The sequence below is a fragment of the Urocampus carinirostris genome, unplaced genomic scaffold, assembly GCF_059441175.1.
Source record: "Urocampus carinirostris isolate Australia breed hairy pipefish unplaced genomic scaffold, RoL_Ucar_1.0 HiC_scaffold_41, whole genome shotgun sequence".
In the NCBI taxonomy this organism is placed as follows: Eukaryota; Metazoa; Chordata; class Actinopteri; order Syngnathiformes; family Syngnathidae; genus Urocampus; species Urocampus carinirostris.
This window is the reverse complement of record NW_028283148.1, coordinates 180,892-203,006: the sequence shown is the minus strand read 5'-3', so window position 1 is coordinate 203,006 and position 22,115 is coordinate 180,892. Positions and strand designations below refer to the sequence as shown.

The following is a 22,115-nucleotide window of genomic DNA, read 5'->3' as shown; positions in this document are numbered from 1 at the left end:
TGAAATTTTGAAAGGAATCACAGCTTCATTGGCGCAGCAGGTAGCGCGTCAGTCTTAAAATCTGAAGGTCGTGAGTTCAACCCTCACATGAAGCATTGTGTTGTCTTTTCGAGTTTTTGGAAAATAATTGAAAAAAGAGAGGGAAATTGGATTTTGATTTTGCGATTTCAGTTCAAAGTTACAGCTTCATTGGCGCAGCAGGTAGCGCGTCAGTCTCATAATCTGAAGGTTGTGAGTTCAACCCTCACATGAAGCATTGAGTTCTCATTTTGCGCTTTTTGAAAATCGAAAAAAAAAGGAAACAATGGATTTTTATTTTGAAATTTTGAAAGGAAACACAGCTTCATTGGCGCAGCAGGTAGCGCGTCAGTCTCATAATCTGAAGGTCGTGAGTTCAACCCTCACATGAAGCATTGAGTTCTCATTTTGAGCTTTTTGAAAATCGAAAAAAAAGGAAATAATGGATTTTGATTTTGAAATTTTGAAAGGAATCACAGCTTCATTGGCGCAGCAGGTAGCACGTCAGTCTCAAAATCTGAAGGTCGTGAGTTCAACCCTCACATGAAGCATTGTGTTCTCTTGTCGAGTTTTTGGAAATTAATTGAAAAAAGGGAGAGAAATTGGATTTTGATTTTGCGATCTCAATTGAAAATTACAGCTTCATTGGCGCAGCAGGTAGCGCGTCAGTCTCATAATCTGAAGGTCGTGAGTTCAACCCTCACATGAAGCATTGTGTTGTCTTTTCGAGTTTTTGGAAAATAATTGAAAAAAAGAGAGGGAAATTGGATTTTGATTTTGCGATTTCAATTTAAAGTTACAGCTTCATCGGCGCAGCAGGTAGCGCGTCAGTCTCATAATCTGAAGGTCGTGAGTTCAACCCTCACATGAAGCATTGAGTTCTCATTTTGAGCTTTTTGAAAATCGAAAAAAAAGGAAACAATGGATTTTGATTTTGAAATTTTGAAAGGAAACACAGCTTCATTGGCGCAGCAGGTAGCGCGTCAGTCTCATAATCTGAAGGTCGTGAGGTCAACCCTCACATGAAGCATTGTGTTGTCTTTTCGAGTTTTTGGAAAATAATTGAAAAAAGAGAGGGAAATTGGATTTTGATTTTGCGATTTCAGTTCAAAGTTACAGCTTCATTGGCGCAGCAGGTAGCGCGTCAGTCTCATAATCTGAAGGTTGTGAGTTCAACCCTCACATGAAGCATTGAGTTCTCATTTTGCGCTTTTTGAAAATCGAAAAAAAAAGGAAACAATGGATTTTAATTTTGAAATTTTGAAAGGAAACACAGCTTCATTGGCGCAGCAGGTAGCGCGTCAGTCTCATAATCTGAAGGTCGTGAGTTCAACCCTCACATGAAGCATTGAGTTCTCATTTTGAGCTTTTTGAAAATCGAAAAAAAAAGGAAAAATTGGATTTTGATTTTGAAATTTTGAAAGGAATCACAGCTTCATTGGCGCAGCAGGTAGCGCGTCAGTCTCAAAATCTGAAGGTCGTGAGTTCAACCCTCACATGAAGCATTGTGTTGTCTTTTCGAGTTTTTGGAAAATAATTGAAAAAAGAGAGGGAAATTGGATTTTGATTTTGCGATTTCAGTTCAAAGTTACAGCTTCATTGGCGCAGCAGGTAGCGCGTCAGTCTCATAATCTGAAGGTCGTGAGTTCAACCCTCACATGAAGCATTGAGTTCTCATTTTGAGCTTTTTGAAATTCGAAAAAAAAGGAAATAATGGATTTTGATTTTGAAATTTTGAAAGGAAACACAGCTTCATTGGCGCAGCAGGTAGCGCGTCAGTCTCATAATCTGAAGGTCGTGAGTTCCATCCTCACATGAAGCATTGTGTTGTCTTTTCGAGTTTTTGGAAAATAATTGAAAAAAGATAGGGAAATTGGATTTTGATTTTGCGATTTCAATACAAAGTTACAGCTTCATTGGCGCAGCAGGTAGCGCGTCAGTCTCATAATCTGAAGGTCGTGAGTTCAACCCTCACATGAAGCATTGTGTTGTCTTTTCGAGTTTTTGGAAAATAATTGAAAAAAGAGAGGGAAATTGGATTTTGATTTTGCGATTTCGGTTTGAAGTTACAGCTTCATTGGCGCAGCAGGTAGCGCGTCAGTCTCAAAATCTGAAGGTTGTGAGTTCAACCCTCACATGAAGCATTGAGTTCTCATTTTGCGCTTTTTGAAAATCGAAAAAAAAAGGAAACAATGGATTTTTATTTTGAAATTTTGAAAGGAAACACAGCTTCATTGGCGCAGCAGGTAGCGCGTCAGTCTCATAATCTGAAGGTCGTGAGTTCAACCCTCACATGAAGCATTGAGTTCTCATTTTGAGCTTTTTGAAAATCGAAAAAAAAGGAAATAATGGATTTTGATTTTGAAATTTTGAAAGGAATCACAGCTTCATTGGCGCAGCAGGTAGCGCGTCAGTCTCAAAATCTGAAGGTCGTGAGTTCAACCCTCACATGAAGCATTGTGTTCTCTTGTCGAGTTTTTGGAAATTAATTGAAAAAAGGGAGAGAAATTGGATTTTGATTTTGCGATCTCAATTGAAAATTACAGCTTCATTGGCGCAGCAGGTAGCGCGTCAGTCTCATAATCTGAAGGTCGTGAGTTCAACCCTCACATGAAGCATAGTGTTCTCTTGTCGAGTTTTTGAAGAATAATTGAAAAAAGGGAGAGGAATTGGATTTTGCTTTTGCAATTATAGTAAATAATGATAGCTTCATTGGCGCAGCAGGTAGCGCGTCAGTCTCATAATCTGAAGGTCGTGAGTTCAACCCTCACATGAAGCATTGTGTTGTCTTTTCGAGTTTTTGGAAAATAATTGAAAAAAGAGAGGGAAATTGGATTTTGATTTTGCGATTTCAATTTAAAGTTACAGCTTCATTGGCGCAGCAGGTAGCGCGTCAGTCTCATAATCTGAAGGTCGTGAGTTCAACCCTCACATGAAGCATTGAGTTCTCATTTTGAGCTTTTTGAAAATCGAAAAAAAAGGAAACAATGGATTTTGATTTTGAAATTTTGAAAGGAAACACAGCTTCATTGGCGCAGCAGGTAGCGCGTCAGTCTCATAATCTGAAGGTCGTGAGTTCAACCCTCACATGAAGCATTGTGTTCTCTTGTCGAGTTTTTGGAAATTAATTGAAAAAAGGGAGAGAAATTGGATTTTGATTTTGCGATCTCAATTGAAAATTACAGCTTCATTGGCGCAGCAGGTAGCGCGTCAGTCTCATAATCTGAAGGTCGTGAGTTCAACCCTCACATGAAGCATTGTGTTGTCTTTTCGAGTTTTTGGAAAATAATTGAAAAAAGAGAGGGAAATTGGATTTTGATTTTGCGATTTCAATTTAAAGTTACAGCTTCATTGGCGCAGCAGGTAGCGCGTCAGTCTCATAATCTGAAGGTCGTGAGTTCAACCCTCACATGAAGCATTGAGTTCTCATTTTGAGCTTTTTGAAAATCGAAAAAAAAGGAAACAATGGATTTTGATTTTGAAATTTTGAAAGGAAACACAGCTTCATTGGCGCAGCAGGTAGCGCGTCAGTCTCATAATCTGAAGGTCGTGAGTTCAACCCTCACATGAAGCATTGTGTTGTCTTTTCGAGTTTTTGGAAAATAAGTGAAAAAAGAGAGGGAAATTGGATTTTGATTTTGCGATTTCAATCCAAAGTTACAGCTTCATTGGCGCAGCAGGTAGCGCGTCAGTCTCATAATCTGAAGGTCGTGAGTTCAACCCTCACATGAAGCATTGTGTTGTCTTTTCGAGTTTTTGGAAAATAATTGAAAAAAGAGAGGGAAATTTGATTTTGATTTTGCGATTTCAGTTCAAAGTTACAGCTTCATTGGCGCAGCAGGTAGCGCGTCAGTCTCATAATCTGAAGGTTGTGAGTTCAACCCTCACATGAAGCATTGAGTTCTCATTTTGCGCTTTTTGAAAATCGAAAAAAAAAGGAAACAATGGATTTTAATTTTGAAATTTTGAAAGGAAACACAGCTTCATTGGCGCAGCAGGTAGCGCGTCAGTCTCATAATCTGAAGGTCGTGAGTTCAACCCTCACATGAAGCATTGAGTTCTCATTTTGAGCTTTTTGAAAATCGAAAAAAAAGGAAATAATGGATTTTGATTTTGAAATTTTGAAAGGAATCACAGCTTCATTGGCGCAGCAGGTAGCGCGTCAGTCTCAAAATCTGAAGGTCGTGAGTTCAACCCTCACATGAAGCATTGTGTTGTCTTTTCGAGTTTTTGGAAAATAATTGAAAAAAGGGAGATAAATTATATTTTGGTTTTGCAATTTTGTTACAGAATTACATCTTCATTGGCGCAGCAGGTAGCACATCAGTCTCATAATTTGAAGGTCGTGAGTTCAACCCTCACATGAAGCATTGTGTTGTCTTTTCGAGTTTTTGGAAAATAATTGAAAAAAGAGAGGGAAATTGGATTTTGATTTTGCGATTTCAGTTCAAAGTTACAGCTTCATTGGCGCAGCAGGTAGCGCGTCAGTCTCATAATCTGAAGGTTGTGAGTTCAACCCTCACATGAAGCATTGAGTTCTCATTTTGCGCTTTTTGAAAATCGAAAAAAAAAGGAAACAATGGATTTTTATTTTGAAATTTTGAAAGGAAACACAGCTTCATTGGCGCAGCAGGTAGCGCGTCAGTCTCATAATCTGAAGGTCGTGAGTTCAACCCTCACATGAAGCATTGAGTTCTCATTTTGAGCTTTTTGAAAATCGAAAAAAAAGGAAATAATGGATTTTGATTTTGAAATTTTGAAAGGAATCACAGCTTCATTGGCGCAGCAGGTAGCGCGTCAGTCTCATAATCTGAAGGTCGTGAGTTCAACCCTCACATGAAGCATAGTGTTCTCTTTTCGAATTTTTGGAAAATAATTGAAAAAAGGGAGATAAATTATATTTTGGTTTTGCAATTTTGTTACAGAATTACATCTTCATTGGCGCAGCAGGTAGCACATCAGTCTCATAATTTGAAGGTCGTGAGTTCAACCCTCACATGAAGCATTGTGTTGTCTTTTCGAGTTTTTGGAAAATAATTGAAAAAAGAGAGGGAAATTGGATTTTGATTTTGCGATTTCAGTTCAAAGTTACAGCTTCATTGGCGCAGCAGGTAGCGCGTCAGTCTCATAATCTGAAGGTTGTGAGTTCAACCCTCACATGAAGCATTGAGTTCTCATTTTGCGCTTTTTGAAAATCGAAAAAAAAAGGAAACAATGGATTTTAATTTTGAAATTTTGAAAGGAAACACAGCTTCATTGGCGCAGCAGGTAGCGCGTCAGTCTCATAATCTGAAGGTCGTGAGTTCAACCCTCACATGAAGCATTGAGTTCTCATTTTGAGCTTTTTGAAAATCGAAAAAAAAGGAAATAATGGATTTTGATTTTGAAATTTTGAAAGGAATCACAGCTTCATTGGCGCAGCAGGTAGCGCGTCAGTCTCAAAATCTGAAGGTCGTGAGTTCAACCCTCACATGAAGCATTGTGTTGTCTTTTCGAGTTTTTGGAAAATAATTGAAAAAAGAGAGGGAAATTGGATTTTGATTTTGCGATTTCAGTTCAAAGTTACAGCTTCATTGGCGCAGCAGGTAGCGCGTCAGTCTCATAATCTGAAGGTTGTGAGTTCAACCCTCACATGAAGCATTGAGTTCTCATTTTGCGCTTTTTGAAAATCGAAAAAAAAAGGAAACAATGGATTTTTATTTTGAAATTTTGAAAGGAAACACAGCTTCATTGGCGCAGCAGGTAGCGCGTCAGTCTCATAATCTGAAGGTCGTGAGTTCAACCCTCACATGAAGCATTGAGTTCTCATTTTGAGCTTTTTGAAAATCGAAAAAAAAGGAAATAATGGATTTTGATTTTGAAATTTTGAAAGGAATCACAGCTTCATTGGCGCAGCAGGTAGCGCGTCAGTCTTAAAATCTGAAGGTCGTGAGTTCAACCCTCACATGAAGCATTGTGTTGTCTTTTCGAGTTTTTGGAAAATAATTGAAAAAAGAGAGGGAAATTGGATTTTGATTTTGCGATTTCAGTTCAAAGTTACAGCTTCATTGGCGCAGCAGGTAGCGCGTCAGTCTCATAATCTGAAGGTTGTGAGTTCAACCCTCACATGAAGCATTGAGTTCTCATTTTGCGCTTTTTGAAAATCGAAAAAAAAAGGAAACAATGGATTTTTATTTTGAAATTTTGAAAGGAAACACAGCTTCATTGGCGCAGCAGGTAGCGCGTCAGTCTCATAATCTGAAGGTCGTGAGTTCAACCCTCACATGAAGCATTGAGTTCTCATTTTGAGCTTTTTGAAAATCGAAAAAAAAGGAAATAATGGATTTTGATTTCGAAATTTTGAAAGGAATCACAGCTTCATTGGCGCAGCAGGTAGCGCGTCAGTCTCAAAATCTGAAGGTCGTGATTTCAACCCTCACATGAAGCATTGAGTTCTCATTTTGAGCTTTTTGAAAATCGAAAAAAAAGGAAATAATGGATTTTGATTTTGAAATTTTGAAAGGAATCACAGCTTCATTGGCGCAGCAGGTAGCGCGTCAGTCTTAAAATCTGAAGGTCGTGAGTTCAACCCTCACATGAAGCATTGTGTTGTCTTTTCGAGTTTTTGGAAAATAATTGAAAAAAGAGAGGGAAATTGGATTTTGATTTTGCGATTTCAGTTCAAAGTTACAGCTTCATTGGCGCAGCAGGTAGCGCGTCAGTCTCATAATCTGAAGGTTGTGAGTTCAACCCTCACATGAAGCATTGAGTTCTCATTTTGCGCTTTTTGAAAATCGAAAAAAAAAGGAAACAATGGATTTTTATTTTGAAATTTTGAAAGGAAACACAGCTTCATTGGCGCAGCAGGTAGCGCGTCAGTCTCATAATCTGAAGGTCGTGAGTTCAACCCTCACATGAAGCATTGAGTTCTCATTTTGAGCTTTTTGAAAATCGAAAAAAAAGGAAATAATGGATTTTGATTTTGAAATTTTGAAAGGAATCACAGCTTCATTGGCGCAGCAGGTAGCACGTCAGTCTCAAAATCTGAAGGTCGTGAGTTCAACCCTCACATGAAGCATTGTGTTCTCTTGTCGAGTTTTTGGAAATTAATTGAAAAAAGGGAGAGAAATTGGATTTTGATTTTGCGATCTCAATTGAAAATTACAGCTTCATTGGCGCAGCAGGTAGCGCGTCAGTCTCATAATCTGAAGGTCGTGAGTTCAACCCTCACATGAAGCATTGTGTTGTCTTTTCGAGTTTTTGGAAAATAATTGAAAAAAAGAGAGGGAAATTGGATTTTGATTTTGCGATTTCAATTTAAAGTTACAGCTTCATCGGCGCAGCAGGTAGCGCGTCAGTCTCATAATCTGAAGGTCGTGAGTTCAACCCTCACATGAAGCATTGAGTTCTCATTTTGAGCTTTTTGAAAATCGAAAAAAAAGGAAACAATGGATTTTGATTTTGAAATTTTGAAAGGAAACACAGCTTCATTGGCGCAGCAGGTAGCGCGTCAGTCTCATAATCTGAAGGTCGTGAGGTCAACCCTCACATGAAGCATTGTGTTGTCTTTTCGAGTTTTTGGAAAATAATTGAAAAAAGAGAGGGAAATTGGATTTTGATTTTGCGATTTCAAATCAAAGTTACAGCTTCATTGGCGCAGCAGGTAGCGCGTCAGTCTCATAATCTGAAGGTCGTGAGTTCAACCCTCACATGAAGCATTGTGTTGTCTTTTCGAGTTTTTGGAAAATAATTGAAAAAAGAGAGGGAAATTGGATTTTGATTTTGCGATTTCAATCCAAAGTTACAGCTTCATTGGCGCAGCAGGTAGCGCGTCAGTCTCATAATCTGAAGGTCGTGAGTTCAACCCTCACATGAAGCATTGTGTTGTCTTTTCGAGTTTTTGGAAAATAATTGAAAAAAGAGAGGGAAATTGGATTTTGATTTTGCGATTTCAATTCAAAGTTACAGCTTCATTGGCGCAGCAGGTAGCGCGTCAGTCTCATAATCTGAAGGTTGTGAGTTCAACCCTCACATGAAGCATTGTGTTGTCTTTTCGAGTTTTTGGAAAATAATTGAAAAAAGAGAGGGAAATTGGATTTTGATTTTGCGATTTCAGTTCAAAGTTACAGCTTCATTGGCGCAGCAGGTAGCGCGTCAGTCTCATAATCTGAAGGTCGTGAGTTCAACCCTCACATGAAGCATTGTGTTGTCTTTTCGAGTTTTTGGAAAATAAATGAAAAAAGGGAGATAAATTATATTTTGGTTTTGCAATTTTGTTACAGAATTACATCTTCATTGGCGCAGCAGGTAGCGCGTCAGTCTCATAATCTGAAGGTCGTGAGTTCAACCCTCACATGAAGCATTGTGTTGTCTTTTCGAGTTTTTGGAAAATAATTGAAAAAAGAGAGGGAAATTGGATTTTGATTTTGCAATTTCAATTCAAAGTTACAGCTTCGTTGGCGCAGCAGGTAGCGCGTCAGTCTCATAATCTGAAGGTCGTGAGTTCAACCCTCACATGAAGCATTGTGTTGTCTTTTCGAGTTTTTGGAAAATAATTGAAAAAAGAGAGGGAAATTGGATTTTGATTTTGCGATTTCAGTTCAAAGTTACAGCTTCATTGGCGCAGCAGGTAGTGCGTCAGTCTCATAATCTGAAGGTTGTGAGTTCAACCCTCACATGAAGCATTGAGTTCTCATTTTGCGCTTTTTGAAAATCGAAAAAAACGGAAACAATGGATTTTAATTTTGAAATTTTGAAAGGAAACACAGCTTCATTGGCGCAGCAGGTAGCGCGTCAGTCTCATAATCTGAAGGTCGTGAGTTCAACCCTCACATGAAGCATTGAGTTCTCATTTTGAGCTTTTTGAAAATCGAAAAAAAAGGAAATAATGGATTTTGTTTTTGAAATTTTGAAAGGAAACACAGCTTCATTGGCGCAGCAGGTAGCGCGTCAGTCTCATAATCTGAAGGTCGTGAGTTCAACTCTCACATGAAGCATTGAGTTCTCATTTTGAGCTTTTTGAAATTCGAAAAAAAAGGAAATAATGGATTTTGATTTTGAAATTTTGAAAGGAAACACAGCTTCATTGGCGCAGCAGGTAGCGCGTCAGTCTCATAATCTGAAGGTCGTGAGTTCAACCCTCACATGAAGCATTGTGTTCTCTTGTCGAGTTTTTGGAAAATAATTGAAAAAAGAGAGGGAAATTGGATTTTGATTTTGCGATTTCGGTTTAAAGTTACAGCTTCATTGGCGCAGCAGGTAGCGCGTCAGTCTCAAAATCTGAAGGTTGTGAGTTCAACCCTCACATGAAGCATTGAGTTCTCATTTTGCGCTTTTTGAAAATCGAAAAAAAAAGGAAACAATGGATTTTAATTTTGAAATTTTGAAAGGAAACACAGCTTCATTGGCGCAGCAGGTAGCGCGTCAGTCTCATAATCTGAAGGTCGTGAGTTCAACCCTCACAAGAAGCATAGTGTTCTCTTGTCGAGTTTTTGGAAAATAATTGAAAAAAGGTAGAGAAATTGGATTTTGATTTTGCGATTTCAATTCAAAGTTACAGCTTCATGGGCGCAGCAGGTAGCGCGTCAGTCTCATAATCTGAAGGTCGTGAGTTCAACCCTCACATGAAGCAATGAGTTCTCATTTTGCGCTTTTTGAAAATCGAAAAAAAAAGGAAACAATGGATTTTAATTTTGAAATTTTGAAAGGAAACACAGCTTCATTGGCGCAGCAGGTAGCGCGTCAGTCTCATAATCTGAAGGTCGTGAGTTCAACCCTCACATGAAGCATTGTGTTGTCTTTTCGAGTTTTTGGAAAATAATTGAAAAAAGGTAGAGAAATTGGATTTTGATTTTGCGATTTCAATTCAACGTTACAGCTTCATTGGCGCAGCAGGTAGCGCGTCAGTCTCATAATCTGAAGGTCGTGAGTTCAACCCTCACATGAAGCATTGTGTTGTCTTTTCGAGTTTTTGGAAAATAATTGAAAAAAGAGAGGGAAATTGGATTTTGATTTTGCGATTTCAGTTCAAAGTTACAGCTTCATTGGCGCAGCAGGTAGCGCGTCAGTCTCATAATCTGAAGGTTGTGAGTTCAACCCTCACATGAAGCATTGAGTTCTCATTTTGCGCTTTTTGAAAATCGAAAAAAAAAGGAAACAATGGATTTGAATTTTGAAATTTTGAAAGGAAACACAGCTTCATTGGCGCAGCAGGTAGCGCGTCAGTCTCATAATCTGAAGGTCGTGAGTTCAACCCTCACAAGAAGCATAGTGTTCTCTTGTCGAGTTTTTGGAAAATAATTGAAAAAAGGTAGAGAAATTGGATTTTGATTTTGCGATTTCAATTCAAAGTTACAGCTTCATTGGCGCAGCAGGTAGCGCGTCAGTCTCATAATCTGAAGGTCGTGAGTTCAACCCTCACATGAAGCATTGTGTTGTCTTTTCGAGTTTTTGGAAAATAATTGAAAAAAGGTAGAGAAATTGGATTTTGATTTTGCGATTTCAATTCAAAGTTACAGCTTCATTGGCGCAGCAGGTAGCGCGTCAGTCTCATAATCTGAAGGTCGTGAGTTCAACCCTCACATGAAGCATTGTGTTGTCTTTTCGAGTTTTTGGAAAATAATTGAAAAAAGGTAGAGAAATTGGATTTTGATTTTGCGATTTCAATTGAAAATTACAGCTTCATTGGCGCAGCAGGTAGCGCGTCAGTCTCATAATCTGAAGGTCGTGAGTTCAACCCTCACATGAAGCATTGTGTTGTCTTTTCGAGTTTTTGGAAAATAATTGAAAAAAGAGAGGGAAATTGGATTTTGATTTTGCGATTTCAGTTCAAAGTTACAGCTTCATTGGCGCAGCAGGTAGCGCGTCAGTCTAATAATCTGAAGGTTGTGAGTTCAACCCTCACATGAAGCATTGAGTTCTCATTTTGCGCTTTTTGAAAATCGAAAAAAAAAGGAAACAATGGATTTTAATTTTGAAATTTTGAAAGGAAACACAGCTTCATTGGCGCAGCAGGTAGCGCGTCAGTCTCATAATCTGAAGGTCGTGAGTTCAACCCTCACATGAAGCACTGAGTTCTCATTTTGAGCTTTTTGAAAATCGAAAAAAAAGGAAATAATGGATTTTGATTTTGAAATTTTGAAAGGAAACACAGCTTCATTGGCGCAGCAGGTAGCGTGTCAGTCTCATAATCTGAAGGTCGTGAGTTCAACCCTCACATGAAGCATTGTGTTGTCTTTTCGAGTTTTTGGAAAATAATTGAAAAAAGAGAGGGAAATTGGATTTTGATTTTCCGATTTCAACTCAAAGTTACAGCTTCATTGGCGCAGCAGGTAGCGCGTCAGTCTCATAATCTGAAGGTTGTGATATCAACCCTCACATGAAGCATTGAGTTCTCATTTTGAGCTTTTTGAAAATCGAAAAAAAAAGGAAATAATGGATTTTGATTTTGAAATTTTGAAAGGAAACACAGCTTCATTGGCGCAGCAGGTAGCGCGTCAGTCTCATAATCTGAAGGTCGTGAGTTCAACCCTCACATGAAGCATTGTGTTGTCTTTTCGAGTTTTTGGAAATTAATTGAAAAAAGAGAGGGAAATTAGATTTTGATTTTGCGATTTCAATTCAAAGATACAGCTTCATTGGCGCAGCAGGTAGCACGTCAGTATCATAATCTGAAGGTCGTGAGTTCAACCCTCACATGAAGCATTGTGTTGTCTTTTCGAGTTTTTGGAAAATAATTGAAAAAAGAGAGGGAAATTGGATTTTGATTTTGCGATTTCAATTCAAAGTTACAGCTTCATTGGCGCAGCAGGTAGCGCGTCAGTCTCATAATCTGAAGGTTGTGAGTTCAACCCTCACATGAAACATTGAGTTCTCATTTTGAGCTTTTTGAAAATCGAAAAAAAAGGAAATAATGGATTTTGATTTTGAAATTTTGAAAGGAAACACAGCTTCATTGGCGCAGCAGGTAGCGCGTCAGTCTCATAATCTGAAGGTCGTGAGTTCAACTCTCACATGAAGCATTGAGTTCTCATTTTGAGCTTTTTGAAATTCGAAAAAAAAGGAAATAATGGATTTTGATTTTGAAATTTTGAAAGGAAACACAGCTTCATTGGCGCAGCAGGTAGCGCGTCAGTCTCATAATCTGAAAGTCGTGAGTTCCATCCTCACATGAAGCATTGTGTTGTCTTTTCGAGTTTTTGGAAAATAATTGAAAAAAGATAGGGAAATTGGATTTTGATTTTGCGATTTCAATACAAAGTTACAGCTTCATTGGCGCAGCAGGTAGCGCGTCAGTCTCATAATCTGAAGGTCGTGAGTTCAACCCTCACATGAAGCATTGTATTGTCTTTTCGAGTTTTTGGAAAATAATTGAAAAAAGAGAGGGAAATTGGATTTTGATTTTGCGATTTCGGTTTAAAGTTACAGCTTCATTGGCGCAGCAGGTAGCGCGTCAGTCTCAAAATCTGAAGGTTGTGAGTTCAACCCTCACATGAAGCATTGAGTTCTCATTTTGCGCTTTTTGAAAATCGAAAAAAAAAGGAAACAATGGATTTTAATTTTGAAATTTTGAAAGGAAACACAGCTTCATTGGCGCAGCAGGTAGCGCGTCAGTCTCATAATCTGAAGGTCGTGAGTTCAACCCTCACAAGAAGCATAGTGTTCTCTTGTCGAGTTTTTGGAAAATAATTGAAAAAAGGTAGAGAAATTGGATTTTGATTTTGCGATTTCAATTCAAAGTTACAGCTTCATGGGCGCAGCAGGTAGCGCGTCAGTCTCATAATCTGAAGGTCGTGAGTTCAACCCTCACATGAAGCAATGAGTTCTCATTTTGCGCTTTTTGAAAATCGAAAAAAAAAGGAAACAATGGATTTTAATTTTGAAATTTTGAAAGGAAACACAGCTTCATTGGCGCAGCAGGTAGCGCGTCAGTCTCATAATCTGAAGGTCGTGAGTTCAACCCTCACATGAAGCATTGTGTTGTCTTTTCGAGTTTTTGGAAAATAATTGAAAAAAGGTAGAGAAATTGGATTTTGATTTTGCGATTTCAATTCAACGTTACAGCTTCATTGGCGCAGCAGGTAGCGCGTCAGTCTCATAATCTGAAGGTCGTGAGTTCAACCCTCACATGAAGCATTGTGTTGTCTTTTCGAGTTTTTGGAAAATAATTGAAAAAAGAGAGGGAAATTGGATTTTGATTTTGCGATTTCAGTTCAAAGTTACAGCTTCATTGGCGCAGCAGGTAGCGCGTCAGTCTCATAATCTGAAGGTTGTGAGTTCAACCCTCACATGAAGCATTGAGTTCTCATTTTGCGCTTTTTGAAAATCGAAAAAAAAAGGAAACAATGGATTTGAATTTTGAAATTTTGAAAGGAAACACAGCTTCATTGGCGCAGCAGGTAGCGCGTCAGTCTCATAATCTGAAGGTCGTGAGTTCAACCCTCACAAGAAGCATAGTGTTCTCTTGTCGAGTTTTTGGAAAATAATTGAAAAAAGGTAGAGAAATTGGATTTTGATTTTGCGATTTCAATTCAAAGTTACAGCTTCATTGGCGCAGCAGGTAGCGCGTCAGTCTCATAATCTGAAGGTCGTGAGTTCAACCCTCACATGAAGCATTGTGTTGTCTTTTCGAGTTTTTGGAAAATAATTGAAAAAAGGTAGAGAAATTGGATTTTGATTTTGCGATTTCAATTCAAAGTTACAGCTTCATTGGCGCAGCAGGTAGCGCGTCAGTCTCATAATCTGAAGGTCGTGAGTTCAACCCTCACATGAAGCATTGTGTTGTCTTTTCGAGTTTTTGGAAAATAATTGAAAAAAGAGAGGGAAATTGGATTTTGATTTTGCGATTTCAGTTCAAAGTTACAGCTTCATTGGCGCAGCAGGTAGCGCGTCAGTCTAATAATCTGAAGGTTGTGAGTTCAACCCTCACATGAAGCATTGAGTTCTCATTTTGCGCTTTTTGAAAATCGAAAAAAAAAGGAAACAATGGATTTTAATTTTGAAATTTTGAAGGGAAACACAGCTTCATTGGCGCAGCAGGTAGCGCGTCAGTCTCATAATCTGAAGGTCGTGAGTTCAACCCTCACATGAAGCACTGAGTTCTCATTTTGAGCTTTTTGAAAATCGAAAAAAAAGGAAATAATGGATTTTGATTTTGAAATTTTGAAAGGAAACACAGCTTCATTGGCGCAGCAGGTAGCGTGTCAGTCTCATAATCTGAAGGTCGTGAGTTCAACCCTCACATGAAGCATTGTGTTGTCTTTTCGAGTTTTTGGAAAATAATTGAAAAAAGAGAGGGAAATTGGATTTTGATTTTCCGATTTCAACTCAAAATTACAGCTTCATTGGCGCAGCAGGTAGCGCGTCAGTCTCATAATCTGAAGGTTGTGATATCAACCCTCACATGAAGCATTGAGTTCTCATTTTGAGCTTTTTGAAAATCGAAAAAAAAAGGAAATAATGGATTTTGATTTTGAAATTTTGAAAGGAAACACAGCTTCATTGGCGCAGCAGGTAGCGCGTCAGTCTCATAATCTGAAGGTCGTGAGTTCAACCCTCACATGAAGCATTGTGTTGTCTTTTCGAGTTTTTGGAAATTAATTGAAAAAAGAGAGGGAAATTAGATTTTGATTTTGCGATTTCAATTCAAAGATACAGCTTCATTGGCGCAGCAGGTAGCACGTCAGTATCATAATCTGAAGGTCGTGAGTTCAACCCTCACATGAAGCATTGTGTTGTCTTTTCGAGTTTTTGGAAAATAATTGAAAAAAGAGAGGGAAATTGGATTTTGATTTTGCGATTTCAATTCAAAGTTACAGCTTCATTGGCGCAGCAGGTAGCGCGTCAGTCTCGTAATCTGAAGGTTGTGAGTTCAACCCTCACATGAAACATTGAGTTCTCATTTTGAGCTTTTTGAAAATCGAAAAAAAAGGAAATAATGGATTTTGATTTTGAAATTTTGAAAGGAAACACAGCTTCATTGGCGCAGCAGGTAGCGCGTCAGTCTCATAATCTGAAGGTCGTGAGTTCAACCCTCACATGAAGCATTGTGTTGTCTTTTCGAGTTTTTGGAAATTAATTGAAAAAAGGGAGAGAAATTGGATTTTGATTTTGCGATTTCAACTGAAAATTACAGCTTTATTGGCGCAGCAGGTAGCGCATCAGTCTCATAATCTGAAGGTCGTGAGTTCAACCCTCACATGAAGCATTGTGTTGTCTTTTCGAGTTTTTGGAAAATAATTGAAAAAAGAGAGGGAAATTGGATTTTGATTTTGCGATTTCAATTCAAAGTTACAGCTTCATTGGCGCAGCAGGTAGCGCATCAGTCTCATAATCTGAAGGTCGTGAGTTCAACCCTCACATGAAGCATTGTGTTGTCTTTTCGAGTTTTTGGAAAATAATTGAAAAAAGAGAGGGAAATTGGATTTTGATTTTGCGATTTCAGCTCAAAGTTACAGCTTCATTGGCGCAGCAGGTAGCGCGTCAGTCTCATTATCTGAAGATCGTGAGTTCAACCCTCACATGAAGCTTTGTGTTGTCTTTTCGAGTTTTTGGAAAATAATTTAAAAAAGGGAGAGAAATTGGATTTTGATTTTGCGATTTCAATTTATATTTACAGCTTCATTGGCGCAGCAGGTAGTGTGTCAGTCTCATAATCTGAAGTTCGTGAGTTCAAACCTCACATGAAGCATAGTGTTCTCTTGTCGGGTTTTTGGAAAATAATCGAAAAAGGGAGAGAAATTGTATTTTGATTTTGCGATTTCAATTGAAAATTACAGTTTCATTGGCCCCGCAGGTAGCACGTCAGTCTCATAATCTGAAGGTCGTGAGTTCAACCCTCACATGAAGCATATTGTTCTTCTGTCGAGTTTTGGGAAATTAATTGAAAAAAGGGAGAGAAATTGGATTTTGATTTTGCGATTTCAATTGATATTTACAGCTTCATTGGCGCAGCAGGTGCACGTCAGACTCATAATCTGAAGTTCGTGAGTTCAACCCTCACATGAAGCATAGTGTTCTCTTGTCGAGTTTTTGGAAATTAATTGAAAAAAGGGAGAGAAATTGGAATTTGATTTTGCGATTTCATTTCAAGATTACAGCTTCATTGGCGCAGCAGGTAGCGTGTCAGTCTCATAATCTGAAGGTTGTGATATCAACCCTCACATGAAGCATTGAGTTCTCATTTTGAGCTTTTTGAAAATCGAAAAAAAAAGGAAATAATGGATTTTGATTTTGAAATTTTGAAAGGAAACACAGCTTCATTGGCGCAGCAGGTAGCGCGTCAGTCTCATAATCTGAAGGTCGTGAGTTCAACCCTCACATGAAGCATTGTGTTGTCTTTTCGAGTTTTTGGAAATTAATTGAAAAAAGAGAGGGAAATTGGATTTTGATTTTGCGATTTCAATTCAAATATACAGCTTCATTGGCGCAGCAGGTAGCACGTCAGTCTCATAATCTGAAGGTCGTGAGTTCAACCCTCACATGAAGCATTGTGTTGTCTTTTCGAGTTTTTGGAAAATAATTGAAAAAAGAGAGGGAAATTGGATTTTGATTTTGCGATTTCAATTCAAAGTTACAGCTTCATTGGCGCAGCAGGTAGCGCGTCAGTCTCATAATCTGAAGGTCGTGAGTTCAACCCTCACATGAAGCATTGTGTTCTCTTTTCGAGTTTTTGAAGAATAATTGAAAAAAAGGGAGAGAAATTGGATTTTGATTTTGCGATTTCACCTCAAGATTACAGCTTCATTGGCGCAGCAGCTAGCGTGTCAGTCTCATAATCTGAAGGTCGTGAGTTCAACCCTCACATGAAGCATAGTGTTCTCTTGTCGAGTTTTTGAAGAATAATTGAAAAGTGGGAGAGAAATTGGATTTTGATTTTGCGATTTCACTTCAAGATTACAGCTTCATTGGCGCAGCAGGTAGCACGTCAGTCTCATAATCTGAAGGTCGTGAGTTCAACCCTCACATGAAGCATAGTGTTCTCTTGTCGAGTTTTTGGAAAATAATTGAAAAAAGGGAGAGAAATTGGATTTTGATTTTGCGATTTCACTTCAAGATTACAGCTTCATTGGCACAGGAGGTAGCACGTCAGTCTCATAATCTGAAGGTTGTGAGTTCAACCCTCACATGAAGCATAGTGTTCTCTTGTCGAGTTTTTGAAGAATAATTGAAAAAAGGAGAGAAATTGGATTTTGATTTTGCGATTTCACTTCAAGATTACAGCTTCATTGGCACAGGAGGTAGCACGTCAGTCTCATAATCTGAAGGTCGTGAGTTCAACCCTCACATGAAGCATAGTGTTCTCTTGTCGAGTTTTCGAAGAATAATTGAAAAAAGGGAGAGGAATTAGATTTTGCTTTTGCAATTTTAGTAAATAATAATAGCTTCATTGGCGCAGCAGGTAGCGTGTCAGTCTCATAATCTGAAGGTCGTGAGTTCAACCCTCACATGAAGCATAGTGTTCTCTTGTCGAGTTTTTGAAGAATAATTGAAAAGTGGGAGAGAAATTGGATTTTGATTTTGCGATTTCACTTCAAGATTACAGCTTCATTGGCGCAGCAGGTAGCACGTCAGTCTCATAATCTGAAGGTCGTGAGTTCAACCCTCACATGAAGCATAGTGTTCTCTTGTCGAGTTTTTGAAGAATAATTGAAAAAAGGGAGAGAAATTGGATTTTGATTTTGCGATTTCACTTCAAGATTACAGCTTCATTGGCGCAGCAGGTAGCGTGTCAGTTTCATAATCTGAAGGTCGTGAGTTCAACCCTCACATGAAGCATAGTGTTCTCTTGTCGAGTTTTTGGAAAATAATTGAAAAAAGGAGAGAAATTGGATTTTGATTTTGCGATTTCACTTCAAGATTACAGCTTCATTGGCACAGGAGGTAGCACGTCAGTCTCATAATCTGAAGGTCGTGAGTTCAACCCTCACATGAAGCATAGTGTTCTCTTGTCGAGTTTTTGAAGAATAATTGAAAAAAGGGAGAGGAATTGGATATTGATTTTGCGATTTCACTTCAAGATTACAGCTTCATTGGCGCAGCAGGTAGCACGTCAGTATCATAATCTGAAGGTCGTGAGTTCAACCATCACATGAAGCATAGTGTTCTCTTGTCGAGTTTTTGAAGAATAATTGAAAAAAGGGAGAGAAATTGGATTTTGATTTTGCGATTTCACTTCAAGATTACAGTTTCATTGGCGCAGCAGGTAGCGTGTCAGTCTAATAATCTGAAGGTCGTGAGTTCAACCCTCACATGAAGCATAGTGTTCTCTTGTCGAGTTTTTGAAGAATAATTGAAAAAAGGGAGAGGAATTGGATTTTGCTTTTGCAATTATAGTAAATAATGATAGCTTCATTGGCGCAGCAGGTAGCGTGTCAGTCTCATAATCTGAAGGTCGTGAGTTCAACCCTCACATGAAGCATAGTGTTCTCTTGTCGAGTTTTTGAAGAATAATTGAAAAAAGGGAGAGGAATTGGATATTGATTTTGCGATTTCACTTCAAGATTACAGCTTCATTGGCGCAGCAGGTAGCACGTCAGTCTCATAATCTGAAGGTCGTGAGTTCAACCCTCACATGAAGCATAGTGTTCTCTTGTCGAGTTTTTGAAGAATAATTGAAAAAAGGGAGAGAAATTGGATTTTGATTTTGCGATTTCACTTCAAGATTACAGCTTCATTGGCACAGCAGGTAGCACGTCAGTCTCATAATCTGAAGGTCGTGAGTTCAATCCTCACATGAAGCATAGTGTTCTTTCGTCGAGTTTTTGAAGAATAATTGAAAAAAGGGAGAGGAATTGGATTTTGCTTTTGCAATTTTGGTCAATAATAATAGCTTCATTGGCGCAGCAGGTAGCGTGTCAGTCTCATAATCTGAAGGTCGTGAGTTCAACCCTCACATGAAGCATAGTGTTCTCTTGTCGAGTTTTTGAAGAATAATTGAAAAAAGGGAGAGGAATTGGATTTTGCTTTTGCAATTTTAGTAAATAATAATAGCTTCATTGGCGCAGCAGGTAGCGTGTCAGTCTCATAATCTGAAGGTCGTGAGTTCAACCCTCACATGAAGCATAGTGTTCTCTTTTCGAGTTTTTGAAGAATAATTGAAAAAAAGGGAGAGAAATTGGATTTTGATTTTGCGATTTCACCTCAAGATTACAGCTTCATTGGCGCAGCAGGTAGCGTGTCAGTCTCATAATCTGAAGGTCGTGAGTTCAACCCTCACATGAAGCATAGTGTTCTCTTGTCGAGTTTTCGAAGAATAATTGAAAAAAGGGAGAGGAATTGGATTTTGATTTTGCGATTTCACCTGAAGATTACAGCTTCATTGGCGCAGCAGGTAGCGTGTCAGTCTCATAATCTGAAGGTCGTGAGTTCAACCCTCACATGAAGCATAGTGTTCTCTTGTCGAGTTTTTGAAGAATAATTGAAAAAAGGGAGAGGAATTGGATTTTGCTTTTGCAATTTTAGTAAATAATAATAGCTTCATTGGCGCAGCAGGTAGCGTGTCAGTCTCATAATCTGAAGGTCGTGAGTTCAAACCTCACATGAAGCATAGTGTTCTCTTTTCGAGTTTTTGAAGAATAATTGAAAAAAAGGGAGAGAAATTGGATTTTGATTTTGCGATTTCACCTCAAGATTACAGCTTCATTGGCGCAGCAGCTAGCGTGTCAGTCTCATAATCTGAAGGTCGTGAGTTCAACCCTCACATGAAGCATAGTGTTCTCTTGTCGAGTTTTCGAAGAATAATTGAAAAAAGGGAGAGGAATTGGATTTTGCTTTTGCAATTTTAGTAAATAATAATAGCTTCATTGGCGCAGCAGGTAGCGTGTCAGTCTCATAATCTGAAGGTCGTGAGTTCAACCCTCACATGAAGCATTGTGTTGTCTTTTCGAGTTTTTGGAAAATAATTGAAAAAAGAGAGGGAAATTGGATTTTGATTTTGCGATTTCAGTTCAAAGTTACAGCTTCATTGGCGCAGCAGGTAGCGCGTCAGTCTCATAATCTGAAGGTTGTGAGTTCAACCCTCACATGAAGCATTGAGTTCTCATTTTGCGCTTTTTGAAAATCGAAAAAAAAGGAAACAATGGATTTTAATTTTGAAATTTTGAAAGGAAACACAGCTTCATTGGCGCAGCAGGTAGCGCGTCAGTCTCAAAATCTGAAGGTCGTGAGTTCAACCCTCACACGAAGCATTGTGTTGTCTTTTCGAGTTTTTGGAAAATAATTGAAAAAAGAGAGGGAAATTGGATTTTGATTTTGCGATTTCAGTTCAAAGTTACAGCTTCATTGGCGCAGCAGGTAGCGCGTCAGTCTCATAATCTGAAGGTTGTGAGTTCAACCCTCACATGAAGCATTGAGTTCTCATTTTGCGCTTTTTGAAAATCGAAAAAAAAAGGAAACAATGGATTTTTATTTTGAAATTTTGAAAGGAAACACAGCTTCATTGGCGCAGCAGGTAGCGCGTCAGTCTCATAATCTGAAGGTCGTGAGTTCAACCCTCACATGAAGCATTGAGTTCTCATTTTGAGCTTTTTGAAAATCGAAAAAAAAGGAAATAATGGATTTTGATTTTGAAATTTTGAAAGGAATCACAGCTTCATTGGCGCAGCAGGTAGCGCGTCAGTCTTAAAATCTGAAGGTCGTGAGTTCAACCCTCACATGAAGCATTGTGTTGTCTTTTCGAGTTTTTGGAAAATAATTGAAAAAAGAGAGGGAAATTGGATTTTGATTTTGCGATTTCAGTTCAAAGTTACAGCTTCATTGGCGCAGCAGGTAGCGCGCCAGTCTCATAATCTGAAGGTTGTGAGTTCAACCCTCACATGAAGCATTGAGTTCTCATTTTGCGCTTTTTGAAAATCGAAAAAAAAAGGAAACAATGGATTTTTATTTTGAAATTTTGAAAGGAAACACAGCTTCATTGGCGCAGCAGGTAGCGCGTCAGTCTCATAATCTGAAGGTCGTGAGTTCAACCCTCACATGAAGCATTGAGTTCTCATTTTGAGCTTTTTGAAAATCGAAAAAAAAGGAAATAATGGATTTTGATTTTGAAATTTTGAAAGGAATCACAGCTTCATTGGCGCAGCAGGTAGCGCGTCAGTCTCAAAATCTGAAGGTCGTGAGTTCAACCCTCACATGAAGCATTGTGTTCTCTTGTCGAGTTTTTGGAAATTAATTGAAAAAAGGGAGAGAAATTGGATTTTGATTTTGCGATCTCAATTGAAAATTACAGCTTCATTGGCGCAGCAGGTAGCGCGTCAGTCTCATAATCTGAAGGTCGTGAGTTCAACCCTCACATGAAGCATTGTGTTGTCTTTTCGAGTTTTTGGAAAATAAGTGAAAAAAGAGAGGGAAATTGGATTTTGATTTTGCGATTTCAATCCAAAGTTACAGCTTCATTGGCGCAGCAGGTAGCGCGTCAGTCTCATAATCTGTAGGTCGTGAGTTCAACCCTCACATGAAGCATTGTGTTGTCTTTTCGAGTTTTTGGAAAATAATTGAAAAAAGAGAGGGAAATTGGATTTTGATTTTGCGATTTCAAATCAAAGTTACAGCTTCATTGGCGCAGCAGGTAGCGCGTCAGTCTCATAATCTGAAGGTCGTGAGTTCAACCCTCACATGAAGCATTGTGTTGTCTTTTCGAGTTTTTGGAAAATAATTGAAAAAAGAGAGGGAAATTGGATTTTGATTTTGCGATTTCAGTTCAAAGTTACAGCTTCATTGGCGCAGCAGGTAGCGCGTCAGTCTCATAATCTGAAGGTCGTGAGTTCAACCCTCACATGAAGCATAGTGTTCTCTTTTCGAGTTTTTGGAAAATAATTGAAAAAAGGGAGATAAATTATATTTTGGTTTTGCAATTTTGTTACAGAATTACATCTTCATTGGCGCAGCAGGTAGCACATCAGTCTCATAATTTGAAGGTCGTGAGTTCAACCCTCACATGAAGCATTGTGTTGTCTTTTCGAGTTTTTGGAAAATAATTGAAAAAAGAGAGGGAAATTGGATTTTGATTTTGCGATTTCAGTTCAAAGTTACAGCTTCATTGGCGCAGCAGGTAGCGCGTCAGTCTCATAATCTGAAGGTCGTGAGTTCAACCCTCACATGAAGCATTGAGTTCTCATTTTGAG

General features: G+C 38.6%; 43 non-coding genes across 43 annotated transcripts; all 43 read left to right on the top strand.

Moving 5' to 3' along the window:
* The first annotated feature begins 22 nt into the window (after positions 1-22).
* Positions 23-95, top strand: trnal-uaa (transfer RNA leucine (anticodon UAA)). The gene has a single exon. It is a non-coding gene; the product is annotated as a tRNA-Leu (tRNA).
* A 401-nt stretch (positions 96-496) lies between these two features.
* trnal-caa (transfer RNA leucine (anticodon CAA)) lies at positions 497-569 on the top strand. Its single transcript has one exon. It is a non-coding gene; the product is annotated as a tRNA-Leu (tRNA).
* Positions 570-1,450: 881 nt separating this feature from the next.
* trnal-caa (transfer RNA leucine (anticodon CAA)) lies at positions 1,451-1,523 on the top strand. The gene has a single exon. It is a non-coding gene; the product is annotated as a tRNA-Leu (tRNA).
* A 566-nt stretch (positions 1,524-2,089) lies between these two features.
* Positions 2,090-2,162, top strand: trnal-caa (transfer RNA leucine (anticodon CAA)). Its single transcript has one exon. It is a non-coding gene; the product is annotated as a tRNA-Leu (tRNA).
* Positions 2,163-2,402: 240 nt separating this feature from the next.
* trnal-caa (transfer RNA leucine (anticodon CAA)) lies at positions 2,403-2,475 on the top strand. The gene has a single exon. It is a non-coding gene; the product is annotated as a tRNA-Leu (tRNA).
* Positions 2,476-4,154: 1,679 nt separating this feature from the next.
* trnal-caa (transfer RNA leucine (anticodon CAA)) lies at positions 4,155-4,227 on the top strand. The gene has a single exon. It is a non-coding gene; the product is annotated as a tRNA-Leu (tRNA).
* A 1,197-nt stretch (positions 4,228-5,424) lies between these two features.
* On the top strand, positions 5,425-5,497 carry trnal-caa (transfer RNA leucine (anticodon CAA)). Its single transcript has one exon. It is a non-coding gene; the product is annotated as a tRNA-Leu (tRNA).
* A 401-nt stretch (positions 5,498-5,898) lies between these two features.
* Positions 5,899-5,971, top strand: trnal-uaa (transfer RNA leucine (anticodon UAA)). The gene has a single exon. It is a non-coding gene; the product is annotated as a tRNA-Leu (tRNA).
* Positions 5,972-6,372: 401 nt separating this feature from the next.
* Positions 6,373-6,445, top strand: trnal-caa (transfer RNA leucine (anticodon CAA)). Its single transcript has one exon. It is a non-coding gene; the product is annotated as a tRNA-Leu (tRNA).
* Positions 6,446-6,528: 83 nt separating this feature from the next.
* Positions 6,529-6,601, top strand: trnal-uaa (transfer RNA leucine (anticodon UAA)). Its single transcript has one exon. It is a non-coding gene; the product is annotated as a tRNA-Leu (tRNA).
* Positions 6,602-7,002: 401 nt separating this feature from the next.
* Positions 7,003-7,075, top strand: trnal-caa (transfer RNA leucine (anticodon CAA)). The gene has a single exon. It is a non-coding gene; the product is annotated as a tRNA-Leu (tRNA).
* Positions 7,076-8,447: 1,372 nt separating this feature from the next.
* Positions 8,448-8,520, top strand: trnam-cau (transfer RNA methionine (anticodon CAU)). Its single transcript has one exon. It is a non-coding gene; the product is annotated as a tRNA-Met (tRNA).
* Positions 8,521-8,920: 400 nt separating this feature from the next.
* On the top strand, positions 8,921-8,993 carry trnam-cau (transfer RNA methionine (anticodon CAU)). Its single transcript has one exon. It is a non-coding gene; the product is annotated as a tRNA-Met (tRNA).
* A 244-nt stretch (positions 8,994-9,237) lies between these two features.
* trnal-caa (transfer RNA leucine (anticodon CAA)) lies at positions 9,238-9,310 on the top strand. The gene has a single exon. It is a non-coding gene; the product is annotated as a tRNA-Leu (tRNA).
* A 1,364-nt stretch (positions 9,311-10,674) lies between these two features.
* trnam-cau (transfer RNA methionine (anticodon CAU)) lies at positions 10,675-10,747 on the top strand. Its single transcript has one exon. It is a non-coding gene; the product is annotated as a tRNA-Met (tRNA).
* An 88-nt stretch (positions 10,748-10,835) lies between these two features.
* On the top strand, positions 10,836-10,908 carry trnai-aau (transfer RNA isoleucine (anticodon AAU)). The gene has a single exon. It is a non-coding gene; the product is annotated as a tRNA-Ile (tRNA).
* An 84-nt stretch (positions 10,909-10,992) lies between these two features.
* Positions 10,993-11,065, top strand: trnam-cau (transfer RNA methionine (anticodon CAU)). Its single transcript has one exon. It is a non-coding gene; the product is annotated as a tRNA-Met (tRNA).
* A 401-nt stretch (positions 11,066-11,466) lies between these two features.
* trnam-cau (transfer RNA methionine (anticodon CAU)) lies at positions 11,467-11,539 on the top strand. The gene has a single exon. It is a non-coding gene; the product is annotated as a tRNA-Met (tRNA).
* A 405-nt stretch (positions 11,540-11,944) lies between these two features.
* Positions 11,945-12,017, top strand: trnam-cau (transfer RNA methionine (anticodon CAU)). Its single transcript has one exon. It is a non-coding gene; the product is annotated as a tRNA-Met (tRNA).
* A 244-nt stretch (positions 12,018-12,261) lies between these two features.
* trnam-cau (transfer RNA methionine (anticodon CAU)) lies at positions 12,262-12,334 on the top strand. Its single transcript has one exon. It is a non-coding gene; the product is annotated as a tRNA-Met (tRNA).
* Positions 12,335-12,422: 88 nt separating this feature from the next.
* On the top strand, positions 12,423-12,495 carry trnal-caa (transfer RNA leucine (anticodon CAA)). The gene has a single exon. It is a non-coding gene; the product is annotated as a tRNA-Leu (tRNA).
* Positions 12,496-12,897: 402 nt separating this feature from the next.
* trnam-cau (transfer RNA methionine (anticodon CAU)) lies at positions 12,898-12,970 on the top strand. The gene has a single exon. It is a non-coding gene; the product is annotated as a tRNA-Met (tRNA).
* An 88-nt stretch (positions 12,971-13,058) lies between these two features.
* trnam-cau (transfer RNA methionine (anticodon CAU)) lies at positions 13,059-13,131 on the top strand. The gene has a single exon. It is a non-coding gene; the product is annotated as a tRNA-Met (tRNA).
* A 406-nt stretch (positions 13,132-13,537) lies between these two features.
* On the top strand, positions 13,538-13,610 carry trnam-cau (transfer RNA methionine (anticodon CAU)). The gene has a single exon. It is a non-coding gene; the product is annotated as a tRNA-Met (tRNA).
* An 88-nt stretch (positions 13,611-13,698) lies between these two features.
* Positions 13,699-13,771, top strand: trnam-cau (transfer RNA methionine (anticodon CAU)). The gene has a single exon. It is a non-coding gene; the product is annotated as a tRNA-Met (tRNA).
* An 88-nt stretch (positions 13,772-13,859) lies between these two features.
* Positions 13,860-13,932, top strand: trnai-aau (transfer RNA isoleucine (anticodon AAU)). The gene has a single exon. It is a non-coding gene; the product is annotated as a tRNA-Ile (tRNA).
* An 84-nt stretch (positions 13,933-14,016) lies between these two features.
* trnam-cau (transfer RNA methionine (anticodon CAU)) lies at positions 14,017-14,089 on the top strand. The gene has a single exon. It is a non-coding gene; the product is annotated as a tRNA-Met (tRNA).
* A 401-nt stretch (positions 14,090-14,490) lies between these two features.
* trnam-cau (transfer RNA methionine (anticodon CAU)) lies at positions 14,491-14,563 on the top strand. The gene has a single exon. It is a non-coding gene; the product is annotated as a tRNA-Met (tRNA).
* A 249-nt stretch (positions 14,564-14,812) lies between these two features.
* Positions 14,813-14,885, top strand: trnat-cgu (transfer RNA threonine (anticodon CGU)). The gene has a single exon. It is a non-coding gene; the product is annotated as a tRNA-Thr (tRNA).
* An 83-nt stretch (positions 14,886-14,968) lies between these two features.
* Positions 14,969-15,041, top strand: trnam-cau (transfer RNA methionine (anticodon CAU)). The gene has a single exon. It is a non-coding gene; the product is annotated as a tRNA-Met (tRNA).
* A 1,209-nt stretch (positions 15,042-16,250) lies between these two features.
* Positions 16,251-16,323, top strand: trnam-cau (transfer RNA methionine (anticodon CAU)). The gene has a single exon. It is a non-coding gene; the product is annotated as a tRNA-Met (tRNA).
* A 249-nt stretch (positions 16,324-16,572) lies between these two features.
* Positions 16,573-16,645, top strand: trnam-cau (transfer RNA methionine (anticodon CAU)). The gene has a single exon. It is a non-coding gene; the product is annotated as a tRNA-Met (tRNA).
* A 1,536-nt stretch (positions 16,646-18,181) lies between these two features.
* trnai-aau (transfer RNA isoleucine (anticodon AAU)) lies at positions 18,182-18,254 on the top strand. Its single transcript has one exon. It is a non-coding gene; the product is annotated as a tRNA-Ile (tRNA).
* A 1,216-nt stretch (positions 18,255-19,470) lies between these two features.
* On the top strand, positions 19,471-19,543 carry trnam-cau (transfer RNA methionine (anticodon CAU)). The gene has a single exon. It is a non-coding gene; the product is annotated as a tRNA-Met (tRNA).
* Positions 19,544-20,110: 567 nt separating this feature from the next.
* trnal-caa (transfer RNA leucine (anticodon CAA)) lies at positions 20,111-20,183 on the top strand. The gene has a single exon. It is a non-coding gene; the product is annotated as a tRNA-Leu (tRNA).
* Positions 20,184-20,428: 245 nt separating this feature from the next.
* On the top strand, positions 20,429-20,501 carry trnam-cau (transfer RNA methionine (anticodon CAU)). The gene has a single exon. It is a non-coding gene; the product is annotated as a tRNA-Met (tRNA).
* Positions 20,502-20,584: 83 nt separating this feature from the next.
* Positions 20,585-20,657, top strand: trnal-uaa (transfer RNA leucine (anticodon UAA)). Its single transcript has one exon. It is a non-coding gene; the product is annotated as a tRNA-Leu (tRNA).
* Positions 20,658-20,902: 245 nt separating this feature from the next.
* trnam-cau (transfer RNA methionine (anticodon CAU)) lies at positions 20,903-20,975 on the top strand. Its single transcript has one exon. It is a non-coding gene; the product is annotated as a tRNA-Met (tRNA).
* Positions 20,976-21,058: 83 nt separating this feature from the next.
* Positions 21,059-21,131, top strand: trnal-caa (transfer RNA leucine (anticodon CAA)). Its single transcript has one exon. It is a non-coding gene; the product is annotated as a tRNA-Leu (tRNA).
* An 88-nt stretch (positions 21,132-21,219) lies between these two features.
* Positions 21,220-21,292, top strand: trnam-cau (transfer RNA methionine (anticodon CAU)). The gene has a single exon. It is a non-coding gene; the product is annotated as a tRNA-Met (tRNA).
* Positions 21,293-21,541: 249 nt separating this feature from the next.
* Positions 21,542-21,614, top strand: trnam-cau (transfer RNA methionine (anticodon CAU)). Its single transcript has one exon. It is a non-coding gene; the product is annotated as a tRNA-Met (tRNA).
* An 88-nt stretch (positions 21,615-21,702) lies between these two features.
* trnam-cau (transfer RNA methionine (anticodon CAU)) lies at positions 21,703-21,775 on the top strand. Its single transcript has one exon. It is a non-coding gene; the product is annotated as a tRNA-Met (tRNA).
* A 249-nt stretch (positions 21,776-22,024) lies between these two features.
* On the top strand, positions 22,025-22,097 carry trnam-cau (transfer RNA methionine (anticodon CAU)). The gene has a single exon. It is a non-coding gene; the product is annotated as a tRNA-Met (tRNA).
* The last annotated feature ends 18 nt before the right edge of the window (positions 22,098-22,115 follow it).